Here is a 15,138-nt window from a genome sequence, read left to right as displayed (position 1 = left end):
TGTTCAAATATATGAAAGGATGTCATATGGAGGGGGGAGAAAGATTGTTTTCTGCTGCTCCAGAGAAGCGGACACGGAGCAATGGATTCAAACTACAAGAAAGAAGATTCCACCTAAACATTAGGAAGAACTTCCTGACAGTAAGAGCTGTTCGACAGTGGAATTTGCTACCAAGGAGTGTGGTGGAGTCTCCTTTTTTGGAGGGGAATTTGTGGCTCTCCAGCCATTGTTGGGCTTGAACTCCCATCTGCCCTGAGCTGGGATCATGGGTGCTATAGTCCGATACCAGAAGGAGTCTTAACTTCTAAAACAGCATGTGCAGGGGCGTACCCAGGATCAAAACTAGTGGGGGGGCAAGGGGGGGCCAAGGCACGGGAGGGGAGGGAGGAAGCGAGCGGGGCGGGGGAGGAGCCGGAGAGCGATGGCTGCCGGGCGAGCATCAGCAGCAGAGGCAGCTGGGGAGTCTGCAGAGGCAGGCGGAGGAGGAGGAGCACAGCCCAGCGGATCGCGAGTTCGGCGTTCCCGCCTTTCAGCTTCCCGCCGCGCTCTCTGGTTCTCGGCCGCGCTTGGCCTTGCCGGAGGGCACGACGGGGAGCTGGAGGGAGGGCGCGGCGCGGTGGGCGGGAACGCCGAACTCACGCTCCACCGGGCTGTGCTCCACCTCCACCTCTGCCCACCGGCAGCCCTGCTTCTAGGGGGGGCAGCTGCTCCCGCTGCCCCGCGCTGGGTACGCCCATGAGCATGTGCATAAATAGGGATGTGGGACTTGTGGCTGAACCACAACTCCCACCATCTCCGAGCATTGGCCATGTTGCAACCCTCTGGACCAGGTATCCCCAAACTTTGGCCCTCCAGATGTTTTGGACTACAATTCCCATCATCCCTGACCACTGGTCCTCTTAGCTAGGGATCATAGGAGTTGTAGGCCAAAACATCTGGAGGGCCGCAGTTTGGGGATGCCTGGGGTTGATTAACTTCGTAGTCCAAAAAAAACAATCTTTGGAGGGCATAGGGCTGTGTGTTTGTGTGTGTGTGTGTGTGTGTGTGTGTGTGTGTGTGTGTGTGTGTGTGTGTGTATTGGACTTAAGACCTGGACAGACTCATGAAGCTATTAAACATTAAAAGCCTCCCTAAACAGGGCTGCCTTCAGATGTCTTCTAAAAATCTGGTAGCTGTTTTCTCTTTGACATCTGATGGGAGGGCGTTCCACAGGGCGGGCACCACCACCGAGAAGGCCCTCTGCCTAGTTCCCTGCAACTTGGCTTCTTGCAACGAGGGAACCGCCAGAAGGCCCTCGGTACTGGACCTCAGTGTCCGGGCAGAACGATGGGAGTGGAGACGCTCCTTCAGGTATACTGGACCGAGGCCATTTAGGGCTTTCAAGGTCAGCACCAACACTTTGAACTGTGCTCGGAAATGTACTGGGAGCCAATGTAGATCTTTCAAGACCGGTGTTATGTGGTCTCGGCGGCCGCTCCCAGTCAAAAAAAATAAAAATGTGTGTGGTGTGCTCTTTGGAGAAAAGCTGGGATACTTTACTCCGGTGTCTCTGAACCTGAAGCCTTGGAGAGCAGCTGCAATTGCTTCATATTTAATGGTGGGAGGTCAGCTTGGATTACACCCCAAGCTCAAGTTGCCAGGACCATGAATGCCTCTCCTCCGACAGATGAAAATAGAGACACATACCATAAAGCACTGCCAAAAACCTCCCCTGCTCCCACACGAGCGGTGTTGCGTCCTTTTTTGGCGCATGGCGGGGCAGGATGCTCAGGGCCAACAGAACCACCTGCACTAGGCGAACCCTCACCGCCAGCGCTTCTGGGCACGGGTGCATGGGGGCCAGAGGGTACACGGAGCCCATGTACTATAGAATCATAGAATCCTAGAGTTGGAAGAGACCACAAGGGCCATCCAGTCCAACCCCCTGCCAAGCAGGAAACACCATCAAAGCATTCCTGACATATGTCTGTCAAGCCTCTGCTCAAATACCTCCAAAGAAGGAGACTCCACCACACTCCTTGGCAGCAAATTCCACTGCCAAACAGCTCTTACTGTCAGGAAGTTCTTCCTAATGTTCAGGTGGAATCTTACTTCTTGTAGTTTGAATCCATTGCTCCGTATCCGCTTCTCTGGAGCAGCAGAAAACAACCTTTCTCCCTCCTCAGCTCAGCCCTGGCCACTGGAGCCAAATGGGACTGCGCTGCACCCCTGCCCACCCATGCAGGGAGGAGTATGCCCAGTCAATGTGGCCCTGGGCAGGCAAATCCCCACCCCCAACACTGGCCAGGTGACCATTCAGCAAGGGGGTCAGGGATATAAAGGCCGGCCGGCCAGGCCAGGCCAGGCTCTGGGGCTCACAGGACGGGACAGGGATACCTGGCTCATGCCCTCTAAAAATCATGCACCCAGAGTTACGCCCGCTTGCCCCCCATGCTACGTGCCCACACCTGTTCTTTTTTAATTAAGACACTTTCTAGTGCAAAAGTATAAACAGAAAACAGCTCAGCAGCAAAATAGCATTGCACTTTTCCCTCTTTTGTTACAAAGGGCAGATCCATACCGTAAGGGTGCTGGGAATTATAACTCTGTGAGGGGGAAACTACCCTTCCCGTGATTCTTTGGGGCAGTCATGGGCTTTAAATGTGCTGCGTATGTGGTTTGCATGTGCCCTTTTGAAGGCAACAAGAGAATACCCTTTCCCAATTCCTTTTTGCTGATATCTACAACTGCAAATTACAATGCTGGCTCCACAAGTCCAAACCGAGACATTAACCCCAACTTCACAATTTCTATTTGTGGTCTTTGTCACTATTTTGAAGAGCGGGGAGCTCATTGTATTGTATCCGCCCACCCCAGCATGGAATAAGAAATAAAGATTACATTTCTGGTTTGGTTAGCCCCTTTGATCACACATTTTTGATAGGGAAGCTTTTCTGCTGCATTCCAAAGCTCACTGCACCAACAATAATATATGGAAAATAGATTCAGTAACAAGTCTAGCTGCAACCACCAAACTCTTTTGACCCCGCAGGTGTGTTGTTTTCCCAAAACATGAAAAGCAAATCTTTGTTTTGCACTTCTCACCATCATTTGCCCATTTGCAAGGGTTGCTTCATTTGGCCCAGGAGGCCATTTCCCCCAAGCCACTCTCACCTGCATCATAGATGACATCAGGGGTAGTAGGTAGGGCAGGTAAACATGCAGCTTGAAAGTAATTACCTGGGGACTTAGGCCTCCCCCAACTTACTTTTGTGCTGCGTTTCTAAGCACACGTCTAAGTATCAACAACCTCAGATATGCAGATAACACAACCTTGATGGCAGAAAGTGAGGAGGAATAAAAGAACCTTTGAATGATGGTGAAAGAGGAGAGCACAAAATATGGTCTGAAGCTCAACATCAAAAAAACCAAGATCATGGCCACTGGTCCCATCACCTCCTGGCAAATAGAAGGGGAAGAAATGGAGGCAGTGAGAGATTTTACTTTCCTGGGCTCCTTGATCACTGCAGATGGTGACAGCACTCACGATATTAAAAGACGCCTGCTTCTTGAGAGAAAAGCAATGACAAACCTAGACAGCATCTTAAAAAGCAGGGACATCACCTTCCCGACAAAGGTCCGTATAGTTAAAGCTATGGTTTTCCCAGTAGTGATGTATGGAAGTGAGAGCTGGACCATAAAGAAGGCTGATCGCCGAAGAATGGATGCTTTTGAATTATGGTGCTGGAGGAGACTCTTGAGAGTCCCATGGACTGCAAGAAGATCAAACCTATCCATTCTGAAGGAAATCAGCCCTGAGTGCTCATGGAAGGACAGATCGTGAAGCTGAGGCTCCAATACTTTGGCCACCTCATGAGAAGAGAAGAATCCCTGGAAAAGACCCTGATGTTGGGAAAGATGGAGGGCACTAGGAGAAGGGGACGACAGAGGACGAGATGGTTGGACAGTGTTCTTGAAGCTACGAACATGAGTCTGACCAAACTGCGGGAGGCAGTGCAAGACAGGTCACGAAGAGTCGGACACGACTAAACGACTAAACAACAACAAATTCAGAGCAGAAGAAAAGCCTTCTGAATCAGGTCCAGGACCTGCTAGTCAAACATCCTGTTCCCGAGATGTGGCCAACCACTTGCTACAAGGTGAACCCCAATAGCAGGACCTGAACACAACAGCATACCCATCAATTGCCCCAGAAAAACCGGGACTTCCCATTTTCCCCCAGGAGAGCAAGGCAGCCATTTCACATGCTTTCTGGCCAAGATCTTACCCAAGATCTCACCCCCAAAAAGTAGGATTTTGGGGGGTCTGCAATCTCATTTGCTGCCCCAAAATGTGAGTTTTTGGGTGCCATGACTTTTTCCACGTCTGTGATTTTGTGCGGGTCTCGTTCCTCACACAGGATTTCAGACCTGGAAGATGATGTCCCAGATTTGGGCCGCATCACACTGGAGGTTATGCAAGAGCTCTCCCCCCTCTTGTGATTTCCCAGCAGCTGGCATTCAGAGCCATATTGCCTCCAAGCACAGCTACGTATTGTGGCTGGTAGACATTGACAGTCTTTCTCCCCCTAGGAGAATTCCTCTAATCTGCTTCTAATGCCACTCTAATTGGTGGTCAAAGTGCATCTTGTGGGAGTGAGTTCCATAGCTAAACTAGGCACCCTATGAAGAATTTTTCTTTTCCTCTGTCCTGAATTTTCCGTCGACATTATAGCTTCACTAGTCATGAAGCCCGTTAAATTAACGGGTGCTAGAACAGACCTGTTGCTCTACAACCTCGTGGACATGCGCAGAGCTGACATTGCTCGCCCGCCGCCACTTGCAACGGCTGCTGCCGCTTAGAAGTAAGTCCATGCGAGAAGTAAATGGCCTCGCGAGTGCACCTGCGTGGAGACAGAGCGCGCTCGCTCGCGAGCACGGGGCTATCTCGTGCGTCCTCTGGATTTTCTCGCAACAGCTTCTCCAAATGCCGAGGCTGAGCTCCCTTACGCGCCGGCCAATGCGCTCCATCTCTGCGCTCCAAGTCCCAACGGCTGTCCGTGGGACACATGTGCAGTAGCGCAATCCCACGGACACAGGGACTGGACGCAGAGACACTTGGACTTTATCATAAAGGATTACAGGTGAAACTCGGAAAATTAGAATATCGCCAAAAAGTGCATTTATTTCAGTAATGCAACTTTTTTTTCCTTTTAATTTTTACAAATGCTTTCTTTGAAATTCCACAGTAATAAAACGAATAGTTACAATAATACAAAAATAAAAATAAACATCGCTATTACATTTCATTAATTACATTCCATTTATAATTGACCTGCCTAACGACAAATAATTACAATTACAACAAATAAAGGCTTGACATATCTTGCTTTGCATGTCATGCATCTATCTCATAGATTGGTTTCACCTTTTAAGTTGCATTACTGAAATAAGTGCACTTTTTGACGATAATTTTCCAAGTTTCACCTGTATTTGTCCCCAAGTTCTAGTATTATGAGAGAGGGAGAAAAATGAGGTTGTAGACAAATGAGGTTGTATATTGTCTCCCTGCTTATTTAACTTATATGCAGAATTCATCATGCGAAAGGCTGGACTAGATGAATCCCAAGCCGGAATTAAGATTGCCGGAAGAAATATCAACAACCTCAGATATGCAGATGACACAACCTTGATGGCAGAAAGCGAGGAGGAATTAAAGAACCTTTTAATGAGGGTGAAAGAGGAGAGCGCAAAATATGGTCTGAAGCTCAACATCAAAAAAACCAAGATCATGGCCACTGGTCCCATCACCTCCTGGCAAATAGAAGGGGAAGAAATGGAGGCAGTGAGAGATTTCACCTTCTTGGGCTCCTTGATCACTGCAGATGGTGACAGCAGTCACAAAATTCAAAGGCGCCTGCTTCTTGGGAGAAAAGCAATGACAAACCTAGACAGCATCTTAAAAAGCAGAGACATCACCTTGCCGACAAAGGTCCGTATAGTTAAAGCTATGGTTTTCCCAGTAGTGATGTATGGAAGTGAGAGCTGGACCATAAAGAAGGCTGATCGCCGAAGAATTGATGCTTTTGAATTATGGTGCTGGAGGAGACTGTTGAGAGTCCCATGGACTGCAAGAAGATCAAACCTATCCATTCTTAAGGAAATCAGCCCTGAGTGCTCATTGGAAGGACAGATCGTGAAGCTGAGGCTCCAATACTTTGGCCACCTCATGAGAAGAGAAGAATCCTTGGAAAAGACCCTGATGTTGGGAAAGATTGAGGGCACTAGGAGAAGGAGACGACAGAGGACAAGATGGTTGGACAGAGTTCTCGAAGCTACGAACATGAGTTTGACCAAACTGCGGGAGGCAGTGGAAGATAGGAGTGCCTGGCGTGCTATGGTCCATGGGGTCACGAAGAGTCGGACACGACTAAACGACTAAACAACAACAAAAGACAATACAATGGTGAGAAATAAGTATTGATAGAGTTAGGCATAGTTGAGTGAAAAGAAAGGGATTAGTTGGAATGTTAAATATTAAGATATAAAAGGTATAGAAATAAGTTAGTACTAAGTAAAATTTAGAGTTTGTATAAGATTTAGAAATTGTTAAGGACGATTTATAATGGAGCACAGAAAGAAGAGGAATGAGGAAGTCATTAGATTAGAAATAAGGTTTATAAATAGGAGTTTTTGTTTTGTATGTTTTTTTGTATTTTTGTATTTTGTACTTTTTGCAGTGGTTTTTTGTAGTCTGTATGTTTTTGTTGTTCGTTATAAAAAATTCAATAAATACATTTTTAAAGGGGGGGGATGTATCCCTGTCCACTTTTTCCAAACCACACATAATTTTATACACATCTGTGGCATTCCCCCATTGTTGGGGGCAAGGGACAAAGGCCTGAGGAACAGCAAAAGCTAGCAACTCATGCCAAGCTTCCCCCCCCCAACTTTTAATAAGGCATCCCAGTGATTTACAGGATTAAAATTTGGCAACTCTAGCGATAGATAGGAGCCAAAAGGGTAAGGAGGCATCATTCACAGTCCCTTCTCCCTCCCTGTCTTCCTTTATGTCTTTACACGTTATGATTTGGATAAGAAATACCTCATGCAGCAATAAAAAATCAAATTCCCGTCTCTATAAAGCCCTGTGTCTGACAATGGCTTCCTGCTGATAAGGCCTTGCTCTCTTATTAGCTTGTCTCTATTTTGTTTGCATTCAGGGTAGAATATGGGATTTGAAAACTGGAATTAAATTCTTGGTAGACCACCTCAACATTAGGAAGAACTTCCTGACAGTAAGAGTTGTTTGGCAGTGGAATTTGCTGGCAAGAAGTGTGGTGGAGTCTCTTTCTTTGGAGGTCTTTAAGCGAAGGCTTGACAGCCATATGTCAAGAATGCTTGGATGGTGTTTCCTGCTTGGCAGGGGGTTGGACTGGATGGCCCTTGTGGTGTCTTCCAACTCTAGGATTCTATGATTCTAATTCCCGTAGGCGTTTTCAGCAATGTGTGCCAGGCGCTGATGCCCGCAAGGACCAAGTTCCCTCCAGCCTGTTACTGGTGCATCAATCAACTTTCTTTCAGCTCGCCCTTCTGCGTTGCTTCGTGTTGGCTCTGTTTTCTCAACCCAACAAAGACCACCCTCTGGAAAATTACAGGTCATCCATGCTGATGCGGAACCACATGGAAACCGAATTATAGCTATTGACATGCCAAACGTCCACGGAAGGTTTAGTCTCCCCTTTGCCAGAAATAACCGTGCAAAGTAGAGGTAGAAGAAAAGCCAACATTAAACAAACCAGAACTGGGAGCCGCTCATTGAAATACCAGGGCAGGGAGCTCCGCCCAGCCTGCCCACTGCACTGCACATAGAAGACACAAGTGGCCATCTCTTCTCAGGCCTGGTTTTTAAATGTTGCTTTTATTGACATGGTTTTTACCTGAACAGCCCCACCTACTTGCACAGAGCTTCCATGATCTCAGTCAAATGTAGCTCAATTCAGACAGTACGGTCATAAAATTTTAGGGCTGGAAAGATTCCTGGAGTGCATCTAGTCCAACCCAGTGCTCAGGGCCAGTGCAAGGGTTTTTTTGCGTCCTAGGCAAGATCACCTTCTGCCCCCCCCCCCGGGCAATCATATTTCAAACATGAGTATATATGAGTAGGCATATATAGGATTGCACTGTAAGCCGACCCTTCTCTCACTTTCCTGGGAGTAAGAACTTCCTGACAGTAAGAGCTGTTCGACAGTGGAATTTGCTGCCAAGGAGTGTGCTGGAGTCTCCTTCTTTGGAGGTCTTTAAGCAGAGGCTTGACAGGCATATGTCAAGGATGCTTTGATGGTGTTTCCTGCTTGGCAGGGGGTTGGACTGGATGGCCCTTGTGGTCTCTTCCAACTCCAGGATTCTAGGATTCCATGAAATAGCAGCTTCAGGCACTGATTACTACTGGGGAAATGGTACGATGGGGGAGAGGATTCAAATCGCCCCCCCCCCAAGTGGTTAAAATATGTATACTCTTCCATACAAACACAAACATTTATGAAGCATAAGCCAGAGTGCTCCAGGAGCCCTGTTGCACCCAGCTCCCCCCCAAAATACCTTCTGACTTACTTCAGTCCCTAGCTCTGCAAGTCACTAATCTTTCTGGCCTCAGCCCTCTGTCTGTAAAATGGGGAAAAAAACGTAACCTACCCATAAGGAATGCCGAGGGGGAACCCAATATATACAATAGGTCGTTATGTCGGCAAACGTGTGGCCCACCTCCTGGGGGACAGGAGGCGGGCAGGTGTGGAGAACTCCCTGGTCCTGAATGGGGTCACTGTGCCCCTGAAGGACCAGGTGCGCAGCCTGGGAGTCATTCTGGACTCACAGCTGTCCATGGAGGTGCAGATTAATTCTGTGTCCAGGGCAGCTGTCTATCAGCTCCATCTGGTACGCAAGCTGAGACCCTACCTGCCTGCAGACTGTCTCGCCAGAGTAGTACATGCTCTGGTTATCTCCCGCTTGGACTACTGCAATGCGCTCTACGTGGAGCTACCTTTGAAGGTGACCCGGAAACTACAACTAACTCAGAATGCGGCAGCTAGACTGGTGACTGGGAGCGGCCGCCGAGACCACATAACACTGGTCTTGAAAGATCTACATTGGCTCCCAGTATGTTTCCGAGCACAGTTCAAAGTGTTGGTGCTGACCTTTAAAGCCCTAAATGGCTTCGGTCCAGTATACCTGAAGGAGCGTCTCCACCCCCATCGTTCTGCCCGGACACTGAGGTCCAGTACCGAGGGCCTTCTGGTGGTTCCCTCGTTGTGAGAAGCCAAGTTGCAGGGAACCAAGCAGAGGGCCTTCTCGGTGGTGGCGCCCGCCCTGTGGAACGCCCTCCCACCAGATGTCAAAGAGAAAAACAGCTATCAGATTTTTAGAAGACATCTGAAGGCAGCCCTGTTTAGGGAGGCTTTTTAAGGTTTAATAGATTATTTGATTTCATTTTTCTGTTGTAAGCCGCCCAGAATGGCTGGGGAGACCCAGCCAGATGGGCGGGCTATATAATAATAATAATAATAATAATAATAATAATAATAATAATAATAATAATATATTATTATTATTATTATTATTATTATTATTATTCCTGTGTCAAAGTAACAGCCTTGCTTTTGGGAAGAGTCCCAAAGCAGCAGGCACTGAAAATAGACCTGTGGTTCTTTGTAAAGATCACTGTGACCCACCTCACTGGTCTGGCTGAAGAGGGAAGAAGTGGGGTCCTGTTACACTCCTCAACAGACACCTAATAAGGGCAGATGACCTAGAAGTTTTGCTGGCTTCAGAGTTCTAAGTTTGGGGCACCCATAATAAATCTCAGAGGGGGTCACATCCTTGCGATGGAGAAGACATACTGGCATTGCACAGGAGAGTGGAGGTTTTTCTAAAGTTAAAAATGACCTGTGCATATGGACGGATGGGTCTGTCTGTATCCAGCCCATGTCAAGTTTGCATGTGCTCATTTGCAATGTGTTCTGTCTCATTTCCACATTTAAAAAAAAAAGAATGGAAAAGCATAGCTAAATATGTTAGTTAACTAAGTAACCTGTTGTCCACCGATACAGATAGCAGGGCAGGAAAAAGAATACCACAAATTATAAACAACATACTATAAACAACACACCATATGCAAGGTGTGTGTGTGTCAATCACACACAGAGAGAGAGACAGACACTGTCAAATAAACAAATAAACTATAAACAACAAAGTGATAGACAATAATCAGACAGTAAACAACACAAAACATGTTTTTTAATACATGGGGCAGCACCCCTGTTCACATCACTCACCAATTTCTCTCCACATTCTCTCTAGGGAATTTCTCTCCCTAGAGCTCCCCCTACCCACCCCATGGGGTTGATACTGAATGAGAGATATCCTGTTCCTGGACATGGAACCTGCATAAAGTCGCTGTGATTAAATGGCTACTGATAAATTGAGCATCTTCCATGAATTTGCCTCATTTGCCTTTGTCTAACCGCATTTAAACACACATAGGCCCAACAGCTATATTTATTTATTTATTTATTTATTTATTTATTTATTTATTTATGCCCCGCCCATCTGGCCGGGTTCCCCCAGCTACTCTGGGCGGCTTCCAACAAAATATTAAAATACAGAAATCCATCAAGCATTAAAAGCTTCTCTAAACATGGCTGCCTTAAGTTGCCTTCTAAATGTCTGGCAATTGTTGTTCTCTTTGACCTCTGGTGGGAGGGCATTCCACAGGGTGGGTGCCACTACCGAGAAGGCCCTCTGCCTGGTTCCCTGTAACTTGGCTTCTCGCAACGAGGAAACCGCCAGAAGGCCCTCGGCACTGGACCTCAGTGTCCAGGAGAACGATGGGGGTGGAGACGCTCCTTCAGGTATACTGGACCGAGGCCATTTAGGGCTTTAAAGGTCAGCACCAACACTTTGAATTGTGCTCGGAAACGTACTGGCAGCCAATGTAGGTCTTTCAGGACCGGTGTTATGTGGTCTTGGCGGCCGCTCCCAGTCACCAGTCTAGCTGCCGCATTCTGGATTAGTTGTAGTTTCCGGGTCACCTTCAAAGGTAGCCCCAAGTAGAGCGCATTGCAGTAGTCCAAGCGGGAGATAACTAGAGCATGCACCACTCTGGCGAGACAGTCTGCGGGCAGGTAGGGTCTCAGCCTGTGTACCCGATGGAGCTGATAGACAGCTGCCCGGGACACAGAATTGACCTGTGCCTCCATGGACAGCTGTGAGTCCAGAATGACTCCCAGGCTGCGCACCTGGTCCTTCAGAGGCACAGTTACCCCATTCAGGACCAGGGACACACCTGCCCGCCTCCTGTCCCCCACAAACAGTACTTCTGTCTTGTCAGGATTCAACCTCAATCTGTTAACCGCCATCCATCCTCCAACCGCCTCCAGACCGATAGTCAGAAATTTCTCAATACAAAGATAAACATATAAAACTGAAGGCATCAGAGGGATACATAAATGGGGTATGACCGCGCTTCTAAACCTCCTACAGATAACCCACATCAAGACATTCAATTATACGTTTCCGACACTTGAGCGCCAGGAAGAGGAATTTAGCCACTGAGAAGGTTATTTCCTCAGTGGACTTGTTTAGTACACTCTGATATTATCTATATATATAAAAATGTAAAAAATCGTGAAAGTGCGTGTTCCACTTTTCTCTGTAACCGCTTGACCGATCGTCCTGAAATTTTGGCACAGCGATCCAGGCCACTCCCCGAGCGTTGTTAGGGGGGAAAATCCCTCAAATCTCACACCTGGGCAGGTGGAAACCTGCTTTTCCACAAAGTAAAACAGCGCCCTCAAGTGGATTTCCTCCCACAGTACACCCCCTCCCTTCCTGACATCATCAACCAAGCAACTGAAACCACCAAGGCGGCCATTATCAGACCCCTAGGCCAGACTGCTGAGCCGTCACTAGGCTCGGGGGGGGGGGGGGAGAGGGCGAGCGCCTGGATCACAGGTCGCAGCACGGCCTTTGTTTTATGTAGGCCCCTGCCAGGCCCCCACTAGGCCGGGGGGGGGGATAACCCACAGCAACGCACTTGGGGGCACGGCAAGGGGTTTTTACTTTAAAATTTAGCACCACTACCCCCCCAAAATCCCCCACCAAATGACCACAAGACAAAAATAAATACCATCCTTCAAATCGTCATGAGATACAGTTGGAAGGGGACCGCGAGGTTCCCTGCAATGCGTGAATCTTTTGCCCAAAGGGGGTGTTGAACCCACAACCCTGGGAATAAGAATCTCATGCTCTACCAACTGAGCTGTCCCCAGCATCATACAACCATGCTGGCTGGAGTTGACAGCCAGACTCCAAAATGTAAGTCACCTCAAAATTTCCATAAAAACCGAGGCCTCTAAATGGCCCTTCATAAAAAGCAGCAACACAGGGGGCTTGCAAGTGCCTTAAGAGTACTTTGCAGGGCCTTGATTCACATGCCTTCCAAATCCCCACAATGGCTACCTTCAGGTGAGCTGGAAAGTTGTTTTTTGGGAGACATGCTCCAAGACACCTTGATAACTAGAGGAGTATAACAACTGACACGACACCTAACGTTCAAAGCTTACTGCACATCAGGGGTGAGGTGCCTCAAAACGACTTTAACAGATTAGACAACTGGGCCAAAGCAAACAAGATGAATTTTAACAAGGAGAAATGAAAAATGCGGGCTAGGCAATGCTACCATTCAGTGGATTTGTAACTGGCTGGCTGACCGAACCCAAAGGGTGCTCATCAATGGCTCCTTCTCATCCGGGAGAGTAGTGACTAGTGGGGTGCCACAGGGTTCTGTCTTGGGCCCAGTCTTCTTCAACATCTTTATCAATGACTTGGATGATGGGCTTGAGAGCATCCTGAGCAAATTTGCAGATGACACTGAATTGGGAGGGGTGGCCAATACCCCAGAGGACAGGATCACACTTCCAAATGACCTTATCAGATTAGAGAACTGGGCCAAAGCAAACAAGATGAATTTGAACAAGGAGGAATGTAAAGTACTCCACTTGGGCAAAAAAAAATGAAAGGCACAAATATAGGATGGGAGACACCTGGCTTGAGAGCAGTACATGTGAAAAGGATCTAGGAGTCTTGATAGACCACAAACTTGACACGAATCAACAGTGTGATGCAGCAGCTAAAAAAGCCAATGCAATTCTGGGCTGCATCAATAGCATAGCTGCCAAGTTTTCCCTTTTCTCGCGAGGAAGCCTATTCAGCATAAGGGAAAATCCCTTAAAAAAGGGGATAACTTGGCAGCTATGATCAATAGGAGTATAGCATCTAGATCAAGGAAAGTAATAGGACCACTGTATTCTGCTCTGGTCAGACCTCACCTGGAGTACTGTGTCCAGTTCTGGGCACCACAGTTCAAGAAGGATACTGACAAGCTGGAACGTGTCCAGAAGAGGGCAACCAAAATGGTCAAAGGCCTGGATACGATGCCTTATGAGGAACGGCTTAGGGAGCTGGGTATGTTTAGCCTGGAGAAGAGAAGGTTAAGGGGTGATATGATAGCCATGTTCAAATATATAGAAGTATGTCATATAGAGGAGGGGAAAAGATTGTTTTCTGCTGCTCCAGAGAAGCGGACACGGAGCAATGGATTTAGACTTCAAGAAAGAAGATTCCACCTAAACATTAGGAAGAACTTCCTGACAGTAAGAGCTGTTCGACAGTGGAATTTGCTGCCAAGGAGTGTGCTGGAGTCTCCTTCTTTGGAGGTCTTTAAGCAGAGGCTTGACAGGCATATGTCAAGGATGCTTTGATGGTGTTTCCTGCTTGGCAGGGGGTTGGACTGGATGGCCCTTGTGGTCTCTTCCAACTCTAGGATTCTATTATTCTATGAATAATGATGAGGATGTAATTAAGAAAGTAGGTGGCCGACAACAGACCTTGTTCAGCCCAATGGACCAGCCTCTGCTGTCTTGGTATCCTCAAAGAGGCAGCAGTTTTGCAGGGACTTGGGCCAGGGAACCTTCTCCTATCCTTTCACCCAGAGACAACAGGGTTTAAACTCTCAAGCTTCTGCATGTAAAGCAACTGCTCTCCTGTTGGCTTCTTGCAACCAGTCAAGCTTTCTTGTACAAATGCATGCACACCTCAAGTGCATTTGCACGTCCTGAGCAGCAAAACTCCATATACCTGTTTTAGGTATGTAAACAGAAATTTCAGCCCATGTTCACCTGCAGCTTGCAAAGCACCCCGCTTTCTTTCCTCCCACTCTTGCTGGCTCTTTTCAGTCTAGCATTTCACAGTAAGCTTCAAACACTGGCTGCAACCCCCCCCCCCACGGGAAGTTTCTTAGCAACTGGCAAAGCAACTCAACATTTCCAGCCAGACTCCGGTTTAAAAAAAAACCCAACAACAACGTGCCTTTCATAGAATGTGTGATCCTTTCCTCCCCAACCACAGGGATCTCCCTGTGGCTGGAGGTGTGAGGCTGGCTGTGGGGGGGGGGGGGCGCATACACACACAGCGATTTCTCTTATTGGCATGAATTGTGGGGGGTGGGGTGGGGTGGGGTGGATAACCCAGCGATGCAAGATGGAAGAAAGACTGACCTTGAGCGAGTTAACAGGGCAGATTCCTGATGATCCCAGGAGCACAACAACCCAAGCAAGACACGGTGTGTGTTTTACACACACCCACAACAGCAACACGCACGACTGACAAACGGGCCAGAGGGATCAAATTCTGAAAAGTGCACAGCACTGCATTGTTGTTGCATTGTTACTCTGAGCTGCAAAACCCGAAGGTTGTACGGTACCCTTCTACAGAATCCCTGGCGAGCACAGAGACCACGAGCAACATAACGAAATTGTCTGTCCTGCTTCCTCGTTCTGCCGGGTGGTACCCAATGAATGAAAACAATTAAAAACAAGAATTGCAGCGCGCGCGCTCTGGCTGCATTAAGCGGTGCGGGGGTGGGTGGTCCTTTCCCCCCCGAAGCCCTACCCTAACAATAGACCCGCACGTACCTCTGAGCGCTGGGGTGCAGGGGGACAAGAAAGGGGGCTCCAGGAAGACGAGGGCTCCTTCTCGCCAGCAGCCTGGGATATCCAGCTATTTTTACCCCTTTTTTATTTTTATCCAGCAGGGGCGCGTGGCA

At 47.9% G+C, this 15,138-nt stretch overlaps 1 protein-coding gene across 3 annotated transcripts in view; it reads right to left on the bottom strand.

The window, feature by feature from the left end:
- AK1 (adenylate kinase 1) overlaps nt 1–15,138 on the bottom strand; it is a 46,454-nt gene extending 31,316 nt beyond the window's left edge. For 2 of the 3 annotated variants that reach the window (XM_035101507.3, XM_088665318.1), the window contains exon 1: nt 15,008–15,138. The gene's annotated coding sequence lies outside the window, so the exon portion shown is untranslated. Of the gene's footprint in view, nt 1–14,590; nt 14,886–15,007 lie in introns of those variants that run through there. The other variant, XM_088665320.1, reaches the window with a different exon arrangement.

Source organism: Zootoca vivipara, chromosome Z2 (genome assembly GCF_965207765.1).
Source record: "Zootoca vivipara chromosome Z2, rZooViv2.hap1.1, whole genome shotgun sequence".
Lineage (NCBI taxonomy): Eukaryota > Metazoa > Chordata > Lepidosauria > Squamata > Lacertidae > Zootoca > Zootoca vivipara.
This window is presented reverse-complemented; position numbering and strand designations above follow the sequence as displayed.